General features: G+C 40.3%; 1 non-coding gene and 1 pseudogene across 1 annotated transcript; both read right to left on the bottom strand.

Annotated features, from left to right (window-relative positions):
• Nucleotides 1-9,806: 9,806 nt before the first annotated feature.
• Nucleotides 9,807-10,869, bottom strand: LOC125343089 (annotated as a pseudogene).
• Nucleotides 10,870-22,547: 11,678 nt separating this feature from the next.
• Nucleotides 22,548-22,654, bottom strand: LOC125344383. The gene has a single exon (XR_007209511.1). It is a non-coding gene; the product is annotated as a U6 spliceosomal RNA (small nuclear RNA).
• Between the last annotated feature and the right edge of the window lie 162 nt (nucleotides 22,655-22,816).

Raw genomic sequence — 22,816 nt, forward strand, 5'->3', positions numbered from 1 at the left:
CTCCCTTGCTTTGTGCCTGTGTTGTAATTGCTCATGTGTTATAGTTGCTCATGTTTGCATTTGCCTTGTATTACGATTGCTTATGCTCATGTCTGCTTTATGCTCCCATTTACATTATGTTTACATTGCCCTGTCCTAGACACATGGGTCTCTTATATTGTAAGCGATAGGCCAGAGCTGTCTAGATAACAAGTGGCCTTTGGCCTTTTAGCCATCTAGGAACCCCATGAGGCTCGTCACATGACCATTAGGACCTGCTGCTCACTGAGGTCCGCTGGCATGAGAGAAAAATTATCAGGGCTTTCTTTCAAGTGCCAATCCCACTCTCCCTGAGTCCTCTCATCAGGCTGGCCAGCCTGGCAGGCAGATTAATCTGAAGAGCAAGGGTGTGGCCCAGGACGGGTAAGACTCCCCATGGGGGGAGGCAACCTAAGACATGGCGCGCCCTCGAGTAGGGTGCCTCCTGCTGTTAAAAGAAAAAATAAAAAATAAAAGTAAAAGGGGGCAGATGTTGGGGTTCAGCTTTGGCCTTGAGGGGGAAGGGCAATGGAGAGCGCTCCCAAGACACCGCCCTTCCCCCAGCCCTGGGGGAATGTGGAAGCAGGCCACAATTCTCTGGGTCCAGAACCAGAAGAACTGGCTTTGCGAACAGCCCCCCAACTTTCTCGCCAGCCCATGTGCCCCCCATTCTCGTGGGCTTTCCCCCTGGGGTGGTGCTAAGCAAGTGATGTTAGCTCATGAAGGGGTCCTATGACAAGCTTGCCAGCCTATCGTCAGCTATCGGTCAATCACCCCTTTTCTCGTCACCCCTACTATATCAACTGCTAGCCACTCCCTTATTAAATCAGATTTGCTCTTGAAGCGTCTCTGAGATCCGCGTATACCTGGCTTTCTTCACAGGTAAGGAGAGAGGTAAAGCGATCTCGTATGGCCGCGTGCACCTGAGGTCTTTCCTGAGCCCCCCACTCCACTCTGGCTTTACCTGCGGGTCGGGTGACCAGGGGAGAGGGTGAGAAAGGGAGCAGTTAGAGTAGAGTAGAGCCTGACACCCCCGTGCCAAGGGGAGGCGACCTGAGCCCGGCACATTAGAAAGAATAAAATAGTGTCATTTGCAGGGAAATGGGTGGAACTAGAACAAATCAATTTAAAGGATGTAAGCTAAACTCATAGAGACAACCAGTGAATGTTCTGTTAGGCAGAAATTAGAACTAAAAGACACTGGGGATATGATCAATTATACAGGATTCCAGATACTTAAACACAGTGAGACCAAAGAGGATGCTCTTAAGAGAGAAACAAAAGGCTCAATGTCTATGTGCTTCTTCATGCTGATATAAAAGTAATATTATATATATATATATATATATATATATATATAATATATATATACAAACTCCATGATAGAGAAACAAGAGATTGATCTTTTTTAGATTTTATTTTTTCTGATTTTGTCTTCTTTATGTATTCAAGTGTATATCTTTGGGAGGGTGAGGGGGAGTGTACAAATCTCGAGGCAAAAGGGATGAAAAAATGCAGCAATGGAGCTCACTGGAAATGGATGAAAGTCTCGTGGGTGGAGATAGGAGGAAGAGACTGGGAGAGAGTGAAGGAACAGAAGACACTGTACACAAGGAAATGTACTCATTACCCAACTCATGTAATATTAATCCTCTGTATAGTACCTTTATAAAAAAATAAAGCAAATTAATTTAAAAGAAGAATGAGGCAGTGTCCTGGCACTTAGTATGTTTTGATACAGATGATGAACTCAGTAATTTTTTTTCTTTATTGTCAAAGTTAAGTACAGAGGGGTTACAGTTTCATGTGTTAGGCAGTGAGTACATTTCTTATCCAATTTGTTACCTCCTCCCTCATCCTCCCCCATTTACCTCCCCCCATGGGTTGTACAGTTGGTTTACACCAAATGGTTTTATAAGTATTGCTTTTGGAATGGTTTGTCTTTTTATCCTTTGTCTCTTGATTTTGAGGTTTTTTTGTTTCTTATGTAATGGTAGTACTGGAATAAGTAATAAATAGGACAGACTGTGAGATTTATTTATGTGTTTATTTATTTATTTGTGTGCCATACTGAATCTTGAATTTAGGGCCTTGTACTCTTGCTTGTTTTTTTTTCTTCATTCAAGGCTTATGATCTACCACTTGAGTCACCCTCTACATCTAGCTTTTGATGGCTAATTGGAAAAAAGAATTCAATGGGCTTTTCTGCCTGGACTCGCTTCAAACCACAATCCTCAGATCTCATCCTCATCGGTAGCTAGGATTATAGGCATACGCCACCAGTGTCTGGCCTCAAATTTTAATATGTCTAATAATGTGATTCTAAGTAGCTTAACCACTTTAAAGTTCATGTCTCTCAGTTAACAAAAAGGACTTTGAAAAACTACCTTACCATCCTTAGATGGTAGTTAAGTGTTAAATCAAATTAAAGAATGTGAGTATAGAAATGCTATAAAGGAGAATTATTGTTATGATAATATTATGATCCCAGAAAACCTATTCATGAGGCAATAGAAAAGCGAAGACAGTACTTTGTTTTAATATGTATATCTCTAATAGTGAAGAAAATGCCAGTTACATTTGAGACATTGCACTGCATAATTTCTGAAACCAGTGTAATTTAAATCTATAGACTTCAAGTTTCACAAAACAGACACTGAAACAGCTATTTCCAAAGATTTGAAATCAAGTTTCAAACAAGCCTAAAATTTATAATTTTGGTCATTTTGGGCTACTATTATAATTTAATAAAGAAAGTTATACCTTATAACCAGAGTTGAAACTTTTGATACCCAGTGCTTAGCAACCAGACCTTCTTGCCTAAACAGCTATTTTCAAGAAAGTCACAACTAAATGTCAGGAGCAAAAACATGATTCAGAAGAAAGCATGTGTTGAAATACCTGTATTTGTGGAAAAAAAGATAAAATGTCAAATGTCAATAAAGTTTACCTCAAAGAAATAAGAAAACATAAACATATCAAGTGAACTTGGTAAAACTAGGGTTATTTTACATTCAGATTAAAAGCACTTATTGCATTTTTAAATCTTTTATTGTTATTATAAAGGTTATGTATAGAGGGGTTACTTCTGGCTTTTGGGTGGTTAACTGGAGATGAGTCTCATGGACTTTGAACCATGATCCTCAGATCTTAGTTTCCTAAGTAGCTGGTATTACAGGCATGAGCCACTAGTGCCCAGAGGCTCTCCTTTCTTCTTTGCTAGTACTAAGATTTAAATATAGGCAGACAGGGTGGCAGTATACACCTCTAATCCCAGCTACTATGGAATTTTATAGAACATCATCCTTCCCTTACAATTTCTTAAAATTGTACTTCCTAAATAACACTGACAATACTCTGGTTTCTCTTCAGATCGTATAAATCTTTCACCTTTTACTAAATAACACTGACAATTTAAAGCGTAATAAAAGATATTCCCACTGGGATTGTTTTATTCTTTTTACAAGAACACTCACAGGTATATACTTTAGAAGTCTTTAATACTTTTTTCTAGAATTTTATAAAAATGAAATTATATACTATGAGCACATTTTCATTTGCCTTCTTTCCTTGAGCATTAATATTTGTGGAGACTAACTAATGCTGCTGTGCCAGTTCATTCATTTTCTATAAGATATTTGAAATTTTTATTGTCATACAATGAACATAGCCACACAATTCGCCCATTTAAAGTATAATTAAATGTTTTCTAGTGTGATTGTAGCATTGTGCAACCATCAACATAATATAACTTTAGAATAATTTTGTGTAACTAAGAGAAATTTCATGTCAGTGACTACACCTATACCCACCACATGCAGCCTACCCTAGGCATTCACTAATTATTTTTCTATAGAATTTTCTGTTCTAGACATTATTTTTTGTCAGTACTGTGATTTGAACTCAGGGTCTCACAATTGCTAAGCACTCTACCACTTATGCCATACCCCCCAGCCTTGCTTTTTGCTGGTTACTTTGGAGATTTAATTCTTGATGATTTTTCTGCATGGGCTAGCTTCAAACCACAATGCTGTAGATTTTAGTCACTGAGTAGTTAGGATTATAGGTATGAGACACTGGTGCCTGGCTATGTTCTGGATATTTTAAATGCATATATTCATATAATCAAAAGCATTTTGTGATTGGCGTTTTTCATTCAGCATACTGCTTCTAAGGTTCATCTATAATGTAAAAACTCAGTATCCACAATCTTTTCTTAAACCAGATGTTTGGGTTGTTTCTATTGGGGGATTCCAATGATTAGGGAAGGGTGCTATAAAAATTAATGTACACCTTTATGATCACTCATTTTCAGTTAAGTTCTAAAGGGAAGTGATAGTTCATATGACAATCTTATATTTAGTCATTTGAAGAACTGCCAAATTGTCCTTCACAATTGTTGAACGATTTTTCATTACCATCAGCAATACACAAAGATCTCAATGTAGTTCACATTCTTGCTAACACCTTATTATTATCATCATTTGAACAGGATAAGCGGTATCTTCTTATCATATTTTTTATTTTCTTTTTTCTTTCTTTCTTTTTTTTTTTTTTTTTTTTTTTTTTTTTGGCCAGTCCTGGGCCTTGGACTCAGGGCCTGAGCACTGTCCCTGGCTTCCTTTTGCTCAAGGCTAGCACTCTGCCACTTGAGCCACAGCGCCACTTCTGGCCGTTTTCTGTATATGTGGTGCTGGGGAATCGAACCCAGGGCCTCATGTATACAAGGCAAGCTCTCTTGCCACTAGGCCATATCCCCAGCCCTATTTTCCTTTTTCTTTTTAAAATTTTTTCCCTTTTTGTCAAAGTGAAGTACAGAGGGGTTACAGATTCATATGTAAGGCAGTAAGTACACTTCTTGTTCAACTTGTTACCTCCTCCCTCATTTTTCCCCAGCCTCCTCCTTTCACTTTCCCTCTCCCCCCCCATGAGTTTTACATTATATTCCTTTAATGATGTTAAATATTTTTAAATATTCTCTTAATGATGTTAAATATTTTTCGTATTTTATTGGTTATCTATTTGTAAACATTGTTTGGATAAGTTTATTCAAATTCTTGGTCCATTATTCTGTTGGGCTATTGTTTTTATTTACTTGCAAGAATTTCATTTTATTTGAGACAAGGCCTATTTTTACAGTCAAGGCTGACCTTAAACCTGAAATCCACCTTCCTCAGCCTCTTCAGTGCTTGGATTACAGGTGTAACTGTAATGCCTAGCTCAGAAATAGTCTAGTATTTTGATATCAAACCCATATAAGATCTAAGATTTACCTATGTACGCTCTGATTCTACAGACTGTTTTTTTTCCCACTTTCTAGTTGGAATAATCATGAGTAGAAACATTTCAAATCCAATTTATTCATTTTTAATAATTTGGAAACCTTTGGTCTTCCATCTAAGAAGCTACTGTTTAAACTAGCGTAATAAATCTCTATGCTTAATCTAACATTTTTGTACTTTTAGCTTTTGCATGTGATAACCACTTTGAGTTACTTTTCATGTGTGGAATGCAGAAGAGCCTCAGTTCCATTCTTTGCCCATGGATATATGCAGCTTTCCTACAGTGATACATTAAAAAGTCAGTCTTTCTGTATTGAATTGTGAGTATTTATCTGAGGCCAATTTATGTCTGTTTGTTTCTCAGTATGGGTTGATCATGCATTTATCTAATCACCTACTGATGGAAATTTGTTTTCTAGTTTGGGCTATTCTATATAAAGTTATGAACATTTGTGAACAAGAATTTGTTTGGACATATGCTTTCATTTCTCTTGGTTAAATATCTGGGAGTGAAGTGGCTGGTTCACAGGATATGAGTATTTTTAACTTTTTCAGAAACTGCCAAATTGTTTGTCAAAGTGAGTGTATCATTTTGCATTCCCACCAACAGTGTATAACAGTTCCATTTACTTGATATCCTTGTCAAAAGTTGACATGGTGCATATTTTAAATTTTAGGTATTCGAATAGGTGTGTACCATTGAACTGTTGTTCATGCGTTGAGAAATCCCTCTCCTCAATTCAAAATCTCCAACTCTGAAATGCTACAAAATCCAAAAGTTTCAGAGTATTTCAATTAAGGATGCTAACTTGACATTTTCAAATATTACTAATTCAAAAAGAACTTTGAAATTTCATGGACACTAAGTTTCATGGACTTTCCTGCCTGGTTCTGGCTTAAACTGTGATCCTCAGATCTCAGCCTTCCAAGTAGGTAGGATTACAGGCATGAGGCACAGGTGTCCAATTTCACATAAAAATTTACATTCTTTTTAATTAAATATTTTATTGTTATCGTACAAAAGGATGACTGATGGGAATCTGGTTTGCTCTCCTTCCTCCATGTTGCTCCCATGGCCCACTGACCACCCTCCTAGGAGGCCCTTCCCACTAATCTCCTTCTGGGAATTTGATCAGAATCCCTATCCTTGAGCTCTTCTCAGCTATTCTCAGCCTCATCTGAAGGTACAGCATCTTCTGACAGAATGGAAAAGATATCACAAACCCAAAAGAGGACTTTCTGCTACAACAAGGACATAACAAATCCAAAGTCTCATACTCTATTCTATTTAAAACCCTAAATCCTTATGATTCTCATGCCTTGTATCTGTGATTCTGTTTAGTGCTACTTGGTGTCTCTCTTCAACAATGATTAAATCCTAATCTGATAGGTCTACTTCTTTCCTCTTGTCTGTTTGTTTGCTAAAAGTAGTGTTTCTAAGTCACATAATGCATGAGTATATTTCCTGTCGGACAATATCACCCCTTCCTCCACTTTCTCCCAATTTTCCCCTCCATCCTCTCCCACAAATTGATTAGATTTTCTAAACTCTTCCCAAAACACATTATCTTTTTAAAAGAAAACTGTAGCAATATACATTTGCTCTCAAAGAGAAATATGCAAGAAGAAAAGCATTATTGTCTTCTGACAAAGTTTTGCATGTAAGCCTCACAGGACTTTCTGCAACTCTGTTCCTCTTTTACATAGGGACTCCAAATCACATACAATGCAACATTTATTCTTATTTCTTTAGGAAACACAGGACTGGTGATGACTACACCTGTTTCCTGATGCTTGAACAACAGTCTCTCACTGCTTTCTTTTAAAGCACTCAACTTGATGGTGTAAGGTACAACTAGAATTCAATAAAACTTGAAAATCCAGGTGGTAGAGGAAAAAGAAATATTTCAGGTTGATCCTGTGCTATAAATTCAGGGGAAATTATGTACATCCTTGAAAGCAAAGAAAGAAAATGTCTTAGATTTTATCAGGGCACTCTTTAAAAATGCTTTTTTTAGGCTCTTGTGATCCTCTGCTGTGACTAGCCTAAACCTGGGCTAATTATTTCCTATGAGGGAGACTATGGAGTCCATTTTTCTTTGGGTCTGGCTCACTTCACTTAGTGTATTTTTTTCCAACTCCTTCCATTTCCTTACAAATGGGGCAATGTCATTCTTTCTGATAGAGGCATAAAATTCCATTGTGTATATATAATCATATTTTCCTGATTTATTCATCTACTGAGGGGCATCTGGGTTGGTTCCATATTTTAGCTATGACAAATTGTGCTGCAATGAACATTGTTGTGCTGGTGGCTTTAGTGTGTTCTTGTTTGTGGTATTTCGGGTAGATGCCCAAAAGTGGGGCTGTGCCCCTATGAATGCATAAGATAATGCTAAGTGAAATGAACTCCATGTTATGGAAACAAGTGTATATCACTGTTGTAATTACTTTCAACATGCCATGTGAAACCATAGATTCTATTGTTGATGATCCTCTTGTATCCCCTTCCTGTGGTTGTACCTGCATTATCACTGTATCTTATCTGAGTACATTGGAAACTGTGTATACTGGTATTAGAACTAGGAAAGTGAAAGGGAATACCAAAATCGAGAGACACAGGATAAAAAGACAAACAACTCCAAAAGCAATACTTGCAAAACTGTTTGGTGTAAACCAACTGAACAACTCATGGGGGGAGAGGGAAAGGGGGAGGGGGATGGGGGAATGAGGTAGGAGGTACCAAACAGTACAAGAAATGTATCCAATGCCTAATGTATGAAACTGTAACCTCTCTGTACATCACTTTGACAATAAATAAGAAAAAAAATAAAAATGAAAAATGCTTTTTTAAAATCCCTAGACACACACACAGTTTCCATACATACAAACACATATATACATATACATACATATATATATATATATATATATATATATATATATATATATATATATATATATGTATATATATGCAACTGAACTCATTTTGGTTCTGCCTTGGAGAGAGGTAATCTATCCATTCCCAGCACTTAGTCACTTTCTTTCAGTTTCCACTGTACAAGCAGGAGAAGAGAACATCAGCTCTGGAAATTGACATGCTGCAGAGGTTTCTCCCTTGTGGTCATTTTCACCTCTGTTAGACTAGGTCACTATAGAGTCACTACAGAGTTATGACAAGTCAATTTTCTCAGTGTTAAAAAGCCATGAATACCTCACAAGCTTGTTGTGGGCTGCCTGGAGCATCTCTTTTATGTGGCTTACCAAATCTGTGGTTAAATACTGCCTCCAATATTTTTATTGGAAAAGGGAGACCTTTGTAACTTTCAAATTTTGTGTCATGCCTGTACTAGGGCTGGAACTCAGGGCCTTGGGACTGTTTCTCAGCTTTTTTTGTTCAAGACTGGTACTCTACTACTTGAGCCACAGGACCACTGCTGGCTTTTGTATGGTTAATTGAAGATAAGAGTCTCACAGTCTTTCCCAACTGGGCTGTCCCTGAATAATGATACTTTGATTTCAGCCTCCTGAACAACTAGGATTACAGGTATGAACTATTAGTGTCTGGCTTCCGAATTATTTTTCATTTTCACTACCTTTACTTCCAGCGATGGTGTATTAAAAGGAAAGCAGGACCAGAAATGCAACGGAAGTTCTCCAACAGCTACATACAAGAATTTTCCTGGAGAGTTGTGGGGCACACCTGGAAGTCAACTAGCTGGCCCCGCCTGTTTCTCAGTCTTGGGGCCACGTGTGGCTAAGATGGCGGTGCCTAACAACAATGTGCAGCTGCTACAAGTGTCTTTGGTTATAACCCAGAGGCGGTTCTGTGGGCTGTGATGCCCCGGCTCTTCCGCACTTGATGGACAGCTCATGCCTCCCCTTCCTGCTGATCTTAGACCTGATTGGCTCCTGTGCCTTATATTAGTGGCACGTACTTCCTCAATAAACGAGATCTTGCGCCGACTTGACTCCCAGGCCGTCTGATTGTCCTCTGGTGAGGGAGGGCTGGGTGCAGGCAGCCTGACAACCCTTTTCCTTTCCTGGCTCATCTGGTCCGGGCCTGCCCTTCCCCGTCTCTCCCGCATGTCGGGGGAGGGCGGGGGGGGGGTCTAAAAACCCTGACAGAGAGTAAATATCATTTGGTATCATCTGTTTGCTGTGTCCATCCTTGCATAAGTTCTTTTTAGGTGACAGCGCTGGGGTGGTCCTACTAGCAGCATTACCTGAGAGAACCTGAGTTAGCCTGGGTATATAAGCTTCCATTTCTACTCTGGTTTATTTTGCTCATCCTGGGGGTTGAACTCTGGGCTTGGGTGCTGTCCCTGGGCTCCTTTTTGCTCAAGGCTAGCACTCTACCACTTGATCCACAGCTCCACTTCCAAGTTTTTTTTTAAGAGATAAGAGACTCATAGACTTTCCTGCCTGGGCTGACTTTGAACCATGACCCTCATATCTCAGCTTTCTGAGCACCTAGGATTACAGGTGTGGGTCACTAGTGCCTGGTTAGTCTAATATTTTGAAAAGAATGTTCTCACTCACTGTATATGCTAGTGACTATATTAGAGTTGGATTCTGATAATACTTACCTGACTTCTTGAAGTTTAGTACAATTTTAATGGAATTTATTTTTTCCTGACCCCTCATATTCAACAGACTCTTGTAACTCTAACCTTTTCACTGCTGTTTGAAAGCACTCACCATCTATGAAATTTTTATCCACGCTCCTAGACTCATTTTGTTTATTTTTTTCCTGAGATCAACTGCCAGAATCATGGCCCAGTGGTGATTAAATCACTTGACGAAGGTAGAATTACTATACTTTATGGATTTAGAATTGGAGGTAGATAGCACACAGAAAATGTCATAGCTCTCCTCTAACAGCTTATCTTCCACATTCATCATTTCTAGTCATAAGTTTTGGGTTCCTGAACTCTTCAACTCTTTTTCATCTATTTTGTAAAATTCTACAAAGAGATCATTTGATCCTATATTCAGCAAGACCTTGTTAAAATAATGGGATTAGAAAAGTCCAGAATTCCTTTTCTGTCACATTGTGGGAAGTGTTTTCTGAATATTTCATTTTTCTGCTAGGTACATTCTAAGTATGAACTCAATGATGTCAGAAATTAAATTATATTTCAAACCATTATAACCATCTGTATGGGGCCAGACATCAGCCAACATACTGTTGTGATTGGATGTGGAAGAATTCTCCATTGCGTTTGCACTTAAATGATTGGCCCAGAATTCCTCGGAACGGATCACTTGACTCAATAAGGTCTTTATAAGCTGTAACAAACCTGGATCTTCTTGGCAAATTCTGATTTTCTCTTCCAGTAATTTATTTGCTTTCATAGGAAGCAGTGTCTCCTGCATGTAGGACCAGCTGAGGTTGAATTTTAGTTTTTTCTACTGACGTGATTTTCTGGCATTTAACAGGGGCTTACACATGGCCTGTTGTATATCTGTCTCTGCCTTTAGGTGCCCAACTAATTCTTTCTGCCATGAGCTACAGAGCCTTGTCCTATTTCTACTGATGCACCTTTTTTACACAGTAAAACTTCATGGTAAAGTTACCATGATGGTGCAAGTTGAAGCTCTGCCTCTGGCAGGTCACCAAGCTGTGAAGGGTGGAGTTCTAATGTGCTTCTTTGCTCCATGGCTGGATAGAGGCTAAAACCCTATGGCTACAGTTTTTGCCATTGTTACTAGGTGAGTGCTGCCTCTCTTGCTGGCTGTGAGGCCTCTCCATTCTATAACGTATCACTTATCAACTATATGTTCTGAATATTGCTTTTCTTTCAGATTTGTCTTTGTGCCAATACTGGGGCTTGCACTTATGGCCTCATAGTCTTGCTTGTCCTTTTCCTGCTCAAGGTTCTACCATTTGAGCCCTATCTCCAGTACCTAGATACTAATTTTAGTGTAATACATAAAAAATATATCCCTAACACAATGAAAAAGATTTCTTTTTTTTGTTTGCTTATGGAAACATTACTCTGTATTTATTTTTTTACTCTGTATTTACTCTGTATTTTATTTTTTATTGTCAAAGTGATGTACAGAGAGATTACAGTTTCATACGTTTAAAGTCATACCTTGTCTACGATTGATTCTGTTTTTGTATACTGTGGTAGGATGGGATGGATGTTCATATATTGTATATGTATATCAACCTGTTCTGGAGCAATTGTTGAAAACTTCATCTTTCTACACAGAATTGTTTTCAAATTTTAATTTGCTTTCAAAACTCAGTTTATTAATAAACAACTCAATTTTTGAAGTATCCAATCTGTTCCACTGATATATATATATATACATATATATATATCTTGATATCAATGCCACATTGTATTACAGTGTTGTTATAATATGAATAATAAGTGTGTGTCTTCCAATTTCAGTTAATAGTGCTGGAATCCAATGTCATATGCTTAAGATAAGCTGATAGTACAACCAACCCCCTAATATTGATAGCTGCCAGGCAGTCCTACTATCAGGAAAAATCTAGTCAATATAAGCTGTGTGTCCAGTTCAGTGATTTAGTCTGAGTATGACTCTACCTATTCAGCTAGCTAACTACTATGGGGGAATGAAATACATTATACTACTCAGCAAGCTCTCAGTGCTGTAACCAGAAGGCATCTTAAGAATAGTCCTGAGAGGGAAGATGGTGCCGCCATAGTAGGGAGGCACCCCAACTTGCCCCAACTGAATAGTGAACTGGGAACTCCAGCACCCAACACCCCATCAAGAATCCAGCAAACCCAACAACCAGAAGCAACAGAGGATCTCAGGAAATGAAAAAGAGCAAAAAAAGAAGAGCCTGTAGCCTCCACGGAGCCAGAAAATCTCCAGGGAACCCCTCCCCCACCCGCCGACCATGGCCCGAACAGGGCCAGGCTGGGAAAGGGGACCAGCAAACCAATTGCCGAAAAGTCACGCTAGGAGCGCAGAGTCCAGACGGCAGGAGCTCCACGGACCCCAGAACTGAGTGCAGACCGACAGAGACACCGGAGCTGTGGGACCGAAAGGCCGGGATCAGATGTCGGCAGCCGGGGAACCTGGCCGCGCAGATGGGGAGAGCCAGGGATGCCACCACCAAACGACTGATCGCCGAACCCTAGCACCACAGCCCTGAGGAGCCTGCGGCAGCGCGGGCACACAACCCAGGACCAGAAAGTTCCCCATTACCCCCCACCATGGGAGACCAGCTCTAGCAAAGACCCAAGGCCTACAAGGAGACTAGAGCTCCCTCCCTCCCCCTCCCTACCCCGAGGGAACAAAGGAGCCAGCCACAAGTCAGGCGGCAAGGGGCCCCTACAGTCTTTGGGAGGACACAGGTGCCAGCAGAGGCAGAGCAGCCCCAAGGCAGCAGAGGAGCAGAGCTGGGCCTCACCGGCCCCGCCCCCTCCCCAACAGGGGCCCGGGAACCGGTGGGCATCGGAAGCCCCACCTGAGGCACCTGGTACTCATGGACTTTTTGAACAGCAGTCACAGGCTCACTAAGCCCGATCACACTCCCCCCCTCGCAGCTGAGGCACAGAGTCTGTGGGCACCAACCCACGCCCGGACACTTGGCCCAGCTGGGGTTCGCGCATACCGCCGCCCCTCGCCCCACAGCGGACTCTGAAGAGGGCAAAAGCGCCCCCCCCACTGCAGCTCGGGGCAGCACACCCCCGGAGGAAGCACTGGAGTGCACACGCATGTACCCCCCGAGGGCCAGCGTGGGACAGTGTGCTAGCTCTCCATCAAGAGGATCTCCTGTCCAAACCATCAAAGGAGCTTCACACAGGTGGGTGGGGCCCTGAGCAGCGCCCACTCTGGTGGGTGCACTTCACACAGGTAGGCAGGGCCCCCCAATGGCAATGCCCACTCTGCTAGGCGCATCTCTGCACAAGTGGGTGGGCCACCCCTCAACAACACCAGCCCTGGAGCAACAGCCAAACTCAAACCCAGAGCCAGGACACAAACTAGTCTCCCACTGACGGACCAGCTTGAACCAGCACAAAGCCAAACCAGGGAAGCCACCCACAGATCTCCAGATGCCCAAATCACAAAGAAATATAATGAGTTTCGTCAAAGGGCAAGCCAACTCGCCAGCTCCAAAAAGCAGCACGACTGAAGAGGAGATGGAGAATAAAAAATCAAATGAGGCCATGTTAACAAAAATGATGGAAAGTGTCAGAAACGAAATCAGAAAACAATTCCAGGAGTTCAGAGTAGAAGTCTCGAAGGACATCCAGGAATCCAAGAAAGAACTAAAAGCAAAAATGGATACAGTGCAAACCTCCATCAAAGAAGACCTTAACATCCTGAGAAGTGAAATGCATGAAAAAATAGATTTAAAATACAACTCTTTAAAGGAAGAAATTTCCACGATCAGAGCTGATCTGGCAACCATAAATAGCTCTCTGACATCCATAAACCCTGCAATTGAATCCACAGCACAAAGAATTGACCATATTGAATCCAGAATCTCTCTCTTGGACAATGACGCAGCTGACAAGAACCAGAAAATTACCACACTCCAAGAAATGGTAAAGCTCCAGGGCAGAATAATCCAGGAGCTAGTGGACAAAGATAAGAGATATAATCTGCGCATAATTGGAATAGAAGAAGGAGCCAAATACCAGAGCAGAGGGCTTCAAAAAATTCTCAATAAAGTGATTTCAGAAAACTTCCCCAATCTCAAAGGGGACCCCATCCAGGTAACCAAAGCCTATAGGACACCTGGAAGACCAGACCCCAGAAAAGCCAAGGCACATAATATTCAAGACTTCAGATCTCAAGAATAAAGAGCAAATTTTGAACGCAGCCAAAGCAAAGAAAGAAATTTACTACAATGGGAAGAGGATCCGAATAACAACAGACCTCTCCACACAAACCTACCACACGTGAAAAGAGTGGAAAAACAGCATGCAAGTTCTACAGGCCAGGGGCTGGGGATATGGCCTAGTGGCAAGAGTGCCTGCCTCGGATACACGAGGCCCTGGGTTCGATTCCCCAGCACCACATATAGAGAAAACGGCCAGAAGTGGCGCTGTGGCTCAAGTGGCAGAGTGCTAGCCTTGAGCAAAAAGAAGCCAGGGACAGTGCTCAGGCCCTGAGTCCAAGCCCCAGGACTGGCCGAAAAAAAAAAAAAAAAGAAGGACCAAGTTCTACAGGCCAACAATTGTCAACCTCGAATAAAATATCCAGCGAAGTTGGAGTTCACATTCGAGGGGAAAACCAGATCTTTCCATAGCAAAGAGGATCTAAAGGAGTATGTGAATAAAAAACCAGCCCTACAGAAAATTCTAAGAGGGGAATCCTACCCAACAGAAACCGTAGAGGACACACAGACAGAAACAGAAAGAAACTACAATAGCCAGAACCCAACAGAAAGAGCAGCTCACTAAAGACAAGAAAAAAAAAGGGGGAAAAAAAGCCCAGCAAGAAAATGGAAGGAGAAAAAACACTCTTATTCTTGATCTCTTTGAATATAAATGGTTTAAACTCTCCGATAAAAAGGAGCAGACTGGCAGAATGGATCCGCAAACAAAAAGTTGACATCTGTTGTCTACAAGAGACACACCTTACAGCAAGGGACAAAAACAGTCTCCGAATGAAAGGATGGAGCAAGATCTTCCAAGCAAACGCACCTACCAAAACAGCAGGTGTAGCCATCCTGATCTCAGATAAGCTGGACTTCTCCTTGAAAGCAACTCAAAAAGACAAAGAAGGCCACTATGTTTTAATACAAGGAAAAATCCAGAATGAAGACATCACGGTGATAAATATGTACTCACCGAACAAAAGAGGCCCTACATATGTCAAGCAAATTCTCACAGAACTACAGAACAAGATAGACCCAAACACAATCATAGTGGGTGACTTTAATACCCCACTCTCACCAAGAGACAGATCCAACACCCAGAGGATTAGCAAGGGAGCTGAGGACCTAAGTAACACCATATCCCAAATGGATCTGACAGATCTATACAGAATCTCCCACCCTAAAGAGACCAAATACACCTTCTTCTCAGCAGCACATGGATCATACTCCAAAATAGACCATGTCATAGCCCACACAAAGAACCTCAGCAAATACAAAAGCAATGATGTCATCCCATGTATTATATCTGACCACAGTGGAATAAAGGTAACCCTCAGTAATAACGGTTACCACAGAGGCTATACACTCTTGGAGGCTAAACCCCACTCTGTTATCCAACACTTGGGCCACAGACCAAATTAAAGATGAAATCAATGAATTCATAAGCCACAATGAAAATGAAAATACATCACAAAGAAACCTATGGGACACAGCTAAGGCACTACTGAGGTGCAAGACCATTGCTCTCAGCACTCACATTGAAAGAATGGAAACAGAGCAGGTGAATAACCTCACAATGAAACTGAAACAACTGGAGAAACAAGAAATGATCAAACCTAAAATGACTAGGAGGAGAGAGATCACAAAGATTAAAGAAGAGATAAATCTGATTGAAAATAGAAAGACCATTCAACAAATAAATAAGACTAAAAGCTGGTTCTTTGAGAAAATAAATAAAATTGACAGACCCCTCGCAAGACTTACAAAAAAAAAGAAGAGACTCATATATGTATAATCAGGGACTCCATTGGAAAAATAACAACAAGTACACACGATATTCAAACAATCATAAGGAACTATTTCCAGAACCTCTACTCAGTAAAAAACAATAATTTTACAGAAATGGATCAATTCTTAGAGAAGTATAAACTTCCCAAACTGAACCAAGAAGAAATAAATCAACTAAATAAACCAATAACTTACAGCGAGATACAGGGGGTAATCAAGAACCTCCCAACAAAGAAAAGCCCAGGCCCAGATATATTCACCCACGAATTCTATAAAACCTTTAGTGAGGAGCTAATATCAATACTCCTCAAACTCTTCCGTGAAATAGAAATAGAGGGAGAAATCCCAAACTCATTCTATGAAGCTAATATCATACTCATTCCCAAACCAGGCAAAGACCCAACCAAAAAAGAGAACTACACACCAATATCACTAATGAACACAGATGCAAAACTCCTCAATAAAATATTAGCTAACAGGATCCAGAAACTGATCAAGAAAATTATACATCATGACCAAGTAGGCTTCATCCCACAGTCACAAGGATGGTTCAACATCCGTAAATCAATCAATGTAATTCACCCCATAAACAGAACTAAAATCAAGAATCACATTGTTATCTCAGTCGATGCCCAAAAAGCCTTTGACAAAATATAACACCCATATTTATTAAAATTAAAAGCTCTGGAGAGAACAGGAATAGATGGAACATTCCTCAAAACAATAAAAGCCATATACAACAGACCAACTGCTAACATCATATTAAATGGAGAGAAACTTAAATCATTCCCCCTAAACTCAGGAACAAGACAAGGATGCCCACTCTCCCCATTTCTTTTCAACATAGTGCTGGAATCCCTAGCCATAGCAATAAGGCAAGAGGAGGACATCAAAGGGATCCATATAGGCAAGGAAGAAATCAAGCTATCCCTATTCGCAGACGACATGATCTTATATCTGAAAGACCCAAAAAACTGAGTACCCAAACTCCTACACCTAATAAACCATTTTGGCAAAGTAGCAGGATACAAAATCAATCCACAAAAGTCAGCAGCTTTTCTGTACACCAGCAATCTACAAGCAGAAAAGGAAATTATGGAAACAATTCCATTTACAATAGCCAAAAAAAAAAAAAATTAAGTACCTAGGGATCAACCTAACCGAGGACGTGACGGACCTAATTAATGAGAACTATAAAAATCTAATAAGGGAAATCAAAGAAGACACAAGGAGATGGAAAGACCTCCCATGTTCATGGGTAGGCAGAATCAATATAGTGAAAATGGCCATACTGCCCAAATTGTTATACAAATTCAGTGCAATCCCTATCAAAATCCCAGTCACATTCCTCACTGAAATACAGAAAGCAATCTATAAATTCATATGAAACAGCAAAAGACCTAGAATAGCCAAAGCAATGCTAGGCAAAAAAAAAAAAAAAAAACCATACAGAAGGTATCACAATACCAGACTTCAAGCTCTACTATAGGGCCATCATAACAAAAACAGCCTGGTATTGGTATAAAAACAGACCGGAATGGATCAGAATTGAAGACCCGGAAATAAAACTGCACTCTTACAGTCAGCTGATATTCAACAAAGGAGCTAAAGACATACAATGGAATAAACATAGCCTCTTCAACTACTGGTGCTGGGAGAACTGGGCAGCCATATGCAGAAAACTCAAAGTAGACCCAAGCCTATCACCATGCACCAAGATCAACTCAAAATGGATCAAGGACCTCAATATCAGACCTGAATCCTTGAAACTACTGAAGGACAAAGTAGGAAAGACACTAGAACTTATAGGCACAGGAAGGAACTTCCTGAATAGAGTCCCAGGGGCACAACAAATAGGGGAGAGACTCGACAAATGGGACTACTACAAATTAAAAAGTTTCTGCACAGCTAAGGACATAGCCACCAAAATAGAAAGACAGCCAACCATATGGGAAAGGATCTTCACCAGCACAGCAACAGACAAAGGCCTAATATCTGTCATCTACAGAGAACTCAAAAAACTAAGCCCCTCCAAGGCCAGTAAACCAATTAGGAAATGGGCAAAGGAGCTAAAGAGAGACTTCACAAGAGAAGAGATAAAAACGGCAAAGAAACATATGAGGAAATGTTCAACATCCCTGGTAGTAAAGGAAATGCAATTAAATACAACCCTGTGATACCACCTCACTCCAGTTAGAATGGCCTATACTCTGAACTCAGGCAACAACAAATGCTGGAGGGGGTGCGGGGAAAGAGGAACCCTTCTCCACTGTTGGTGGGAGTGCAAATTAGTACAACCACTTTGGAGAACAGTATGGAGGTTTCGCAAAAAGCTCAATATAGACCTGCCCTATGACCCAGCCGTACCATTCTTAGGCATCTATCCTGAACAGCAGGTCCCAAGATATCAAAATTACATTTGTACTTCCATGTTGATCGCTGCACAATTCACAATAGCCAAAATATGGAAACAACCCAGATGCCCCTCCACATATGAATGGATCCAAAAAATATGGTACCTTTACACAATGGAATACTACATAGTGATTAGGAATGGTGAAATATTGTTATTCGCAGGGAAATGGTCAGAACTTGAACAAATAATGTTGAGTGAGACAAGCCTAGAACACAGAAAACAAAGGGGCATGATCTCCCTGATTTATGACTGTTAAGATGGGGTGACGGAGAGACAGTAGAGACCAGGTCTGTGAAACCAAAAACTGCTTGTCAAATGGTATTTCCCACAGGATTGGGTTAGCGACCCAACATTATGTAACTAACACCAAACAACTACTCAACATATAAAGGTCAAAAATTGACCTCTCAGTGGAATACAACAGCTCAAAAGCTATATATGTACGTCCTTATAAGACTACTGTCGACATATTGTCTAATGTTGACATTACATTTAAAGTCCTAGGCAAATTTTCTTGGGCGTAGAGGCCACATGGCTACTATATATGTTCTTGGTACATTGGCTATTGTATATATGTCTGCGTGACCTAGGGAAGGGAAAGAAAAACAGGGTGTAAGATATCACAAGAAATGTACACACCGCCCTACTATGTAACTGTACCCTTTTTACACAACACCTTATCAAAAAATTTGTGTTTAATTAATGAATAAATTTAAAAAAAAAAAGAATAGTTCTGTTATTATGGACTACATTCCTCTGGAGACCACAAGGCAGTAATCACATCCCTGTGAATGTCATGCTGCACTAACTGGGGGGGGGGGGGAGAGCCAAATGAAACACTTTTATCTGATAGGAGTCCACCAAAGAGGTTTGAGCAGCATGGAGCCTGAGCTATGATGGAGAGGAGACTGTAGAATGTAGCAGATGGTGGTTCTGCCCTCAGTGAAAAGGTGCTAGAGAATGTGATTTCAAGAGGGAGCTTTCCCCCAGGCTTTCTCCAATTCTGAAGTCATTGGATTCTCAGAAAACTGCTGCAAACCCTCTACATACAGCTTTAACTTGTTTGGCATCCTGACACATTTAGAGTAATCAAATCAGATTGCAGTAGTGAGTCATTATCCACCTGTGGACTTTAATATTGGAAGAACTAGGGGTGTTCCAGCCACTAAGGACATTATGGAAGTTCTTTGGAGATTTAAAAATATAGCTACCATATGATCCAGCTATAACAGTCCTGGGCTTAAACCCAAAGAAAGCATGTCAGTGTAATTTAGAAATAATTATATACCCATGTTGATTATGGCACTATTCATAGTAATCAAGTTATGGAACCAGCCTAGGTACCCATGAATGGATAAATGCATGAAGACAATGCAGAATCTACCCACAATGTAGCCATACAAAAGAACAAAACTGCCAGTTGTGGTCCCAAATGCCTCTAATCCCAGTACTTGGGAGGCAGAAGCAGGAGGAGGGTAAGTTCAAGGCCACAATGAAGCTAATTCTGCCTATTAACATATCCTAATAATAAATGATCACAATTATTTAGGCACTTTGAATTTTTATACACATTTTATAATCAGCTTGTTAATTTATACAAAATATCTTACTGGAGAGAAAGTAGAAGTAAGGCTATCTCCCTTTTTGCTGATGACATGACCCTGTATTTAAAGAACCCTATGGATTCCTCACCCAAGCTACTTGAGTTGATCTGACACTTTGGCAAAGTAGCGGGTTATAAAAATCAACCCACAAAATTCAGTAGCCTTCCTGTATGCCAGCAATGAGAGGAATACCGCTGAAATCACGAAAGTAACTCCATTTATAATAGTCTAAAATACATAGAAATTAACTTAGTAAAAGATGTGAAAGATCTCTATTGTGAAAACTTTAAACCTCTGAGAAAAGAAGTTGAAGCAGACCTAAGGAAATGGAAAAGCATCCCATGCTCTTGGGTGGGAAGGATTAACATAGTAAAAATGATAATTCTGCCCACAGCAATATACATATTCAATGCAATACACATCAAACCCCAACAATTTTCTTCAAAGAAATAGAGAAATCAATCAAAAAATTCATATGGAATGATAAAAGACCTAGAATAGCAAAAGTAATCCTTAGCAGGAAGAACAGCACTGAAGGGGCTGGGGATATGGCCTAGTGGCAAGAGAGCTTGCCTCGTATACATGAGGCCCTGGGTTCGATTCCCCAGCACCACATATACAGAAAACGGCCAGAAGTGGCGCTGTGGCTCAAGTGGCAGAGTGCTAGCCTTGAGCAAAAGGAAGCCAGGGACAGTGCTCAGGCCCTGAGTCCAAGGCCCAGGACTGGCCAAAAAAAAAAAAAAGAAGAACAGCACTGAATATCAATACTAAACTTCAAGCTTTATTACAAAGTCATAGTAATAAAAACACTTGGTACTGGCACAAGGATACGTTAGAGGACCAAAGGGACAGAATAGAAGACCCACAAACAAGCCTACAAATATATAGCCACCTAATACTTGATAAGGGTTTCAAAAACACATGTTGGAAGAAAAACAACCTCTTCAACAAATTGTGATGGCAAAATTGGCTATTTAAATGCATAAAACTGAAGCTAGATACCCATCTAACACTGTGAACCAGAATCAACTCTTACTTAAATGGATCAAACACTTCAATGTAAGGCCAGATACTGTAAAAATATTACAGGAAGTGGTAGAAGAAACCATAAGCCTTCTAGGCACAGGGTGAAACTTCTTAAACAGATCCAGAAACACAACAAACCAGATTGCATAAATGGGATTATATCAAACTGAAGAGCTTCTGCCTAGCAAGATAAATAGAAAGCTCACAGAATGTGAGACAATACTTACTAGCGATGCATCAGACAAAGGCCTCATATCTAAAATATACTTAGAGCTCAGAAAATTAACCCCCCCAAAAATAAACCCTCAAAAACTCAACCAATAAATGGACTAAAGACATAAAGAAAGACTTCTCAGAACACATGTTCAACATCTTTGGCCATAAAAGAAATGCAAATCAAAACAACATTGAGATTCCACCTCATTCCAGTTAGAATGGCCATTATCAGGAAAACTAGCATTAACAAATTCTGGTGAGGATGTGGTCAAAAGGGAACCCCATTGCGCTGTTGGTGGGGATGTAAACTTGTTCAACCACTCTGGAAAGCAGTATGGAGGTTTCTTAAAAGACTAAACATAGAGATCCTCTATGACCCAGCAACCCCACTCCTTAACATTGACCCAAATGATTACAAGCCAGGCCACACTGTGTAAAGCTATCAGCACAACCATGTTTACTGCAACATTGTTCATCATAGCCAAGATATGGAGTCAACCTAGATGTTCCTATTAACTTGGTGTCTTCCCTCATATTTTCTTTTTTTCTCTGCTGGTACCAGGGTTTTAACTTTGAACTCAAGAGCCCCACAAATCCTTGGCTAACTTATGGTTAGCTTTCTACCACTTGAGCCACACCTCCAGCCTAGCTTTATGCTAGTTAACAGGAGATAGAATGTCAAGAACTTTTCTGCCCAGGCTGGCTTCAAAATTTGATCCTCCTAATCTCAGCCTCCTGAGTAGATAGGACTACAGTTTGAGCCACCAGCACCCAGCTCTCATATTTTCTTGATTGGAGACGCTTTTCTAAAGTAGGCATTTCAGTGATATGAATTCTCTGTGTGTAGTGATTTTATGTGTACTCCATAATGTTTGATATGTAATTGTTGAAATATTTGTTTTTTGGTATTTTAACAAGTTTTTAGGGGGCTGGGAATGTGGCTTAGTGGTAGATTGCTTGCCTAGCATGCAGGAAGCCCGGAATCAATTCCTCAGCAACACATACACTGAGAAAGTCAGAGTACGTGCTGTGGTTCAAGTAGTAGAGTGCTAGCCTTGAGCAAAAAGAAGCCAGAGACAGTGCTCAGGCCCTGAGTTCAGGCACCAGAACTGGCAAAAAAATTATTTTGTGAATTAGTGTATAGTAATGCTATGTGGAAGTTTCACTGTATATAATTGCATAGATACATACAGAGTACTGTGACCAAGTTTATCCCTTCATTTCTATTCCCCTTTATCAAGCATCATTTGGTGGATTTAATTATCTTTTCTTCATATATTTATGGCTACATAATTCAATTGTCTTTACTCTCGGTTTTCTTTTATTTCTTCTTTCTCCATTCCACTGGTCCCCTCTCAGGTATTCTTTTTTTTACATTATATATGGACTGCTTCATGGATTAGCACGTCATCATTACATAAGAACCATGCCAATTTCCCCTGAATCATTCCAATTTTAGTGTATATGCTGCATTAAAGAGCACCTCTTTTGATTTTTGTGACCCACTTTGATAGTCAGAAGAATATCTGGGGTACAGATGTTTAAAGATTTATCCCTCCCTTCCTTCTCCCCATCCCTCCCTCCGTCCCTCCTTTCCTTTCTTCTTTCTCTCTCTCTCTCTCTCTCTCTCTCTCTCTCTCTCTCT

Source organism: Perognathus longimembris, chromosome 28 (assembly GCF_023159225.1).
Source record: "Perognathus longimembris pacificus isolate PPM17 chromosome 28, ASM2315922v1, whole genome shotgun sequence".
Classification (NCBI taxonomy): Eukaryota; Metazoa; Chordata; class Mammalia; order Rodentia; family Heteromyidae; genus Perognathus; species Perognathus longimembris.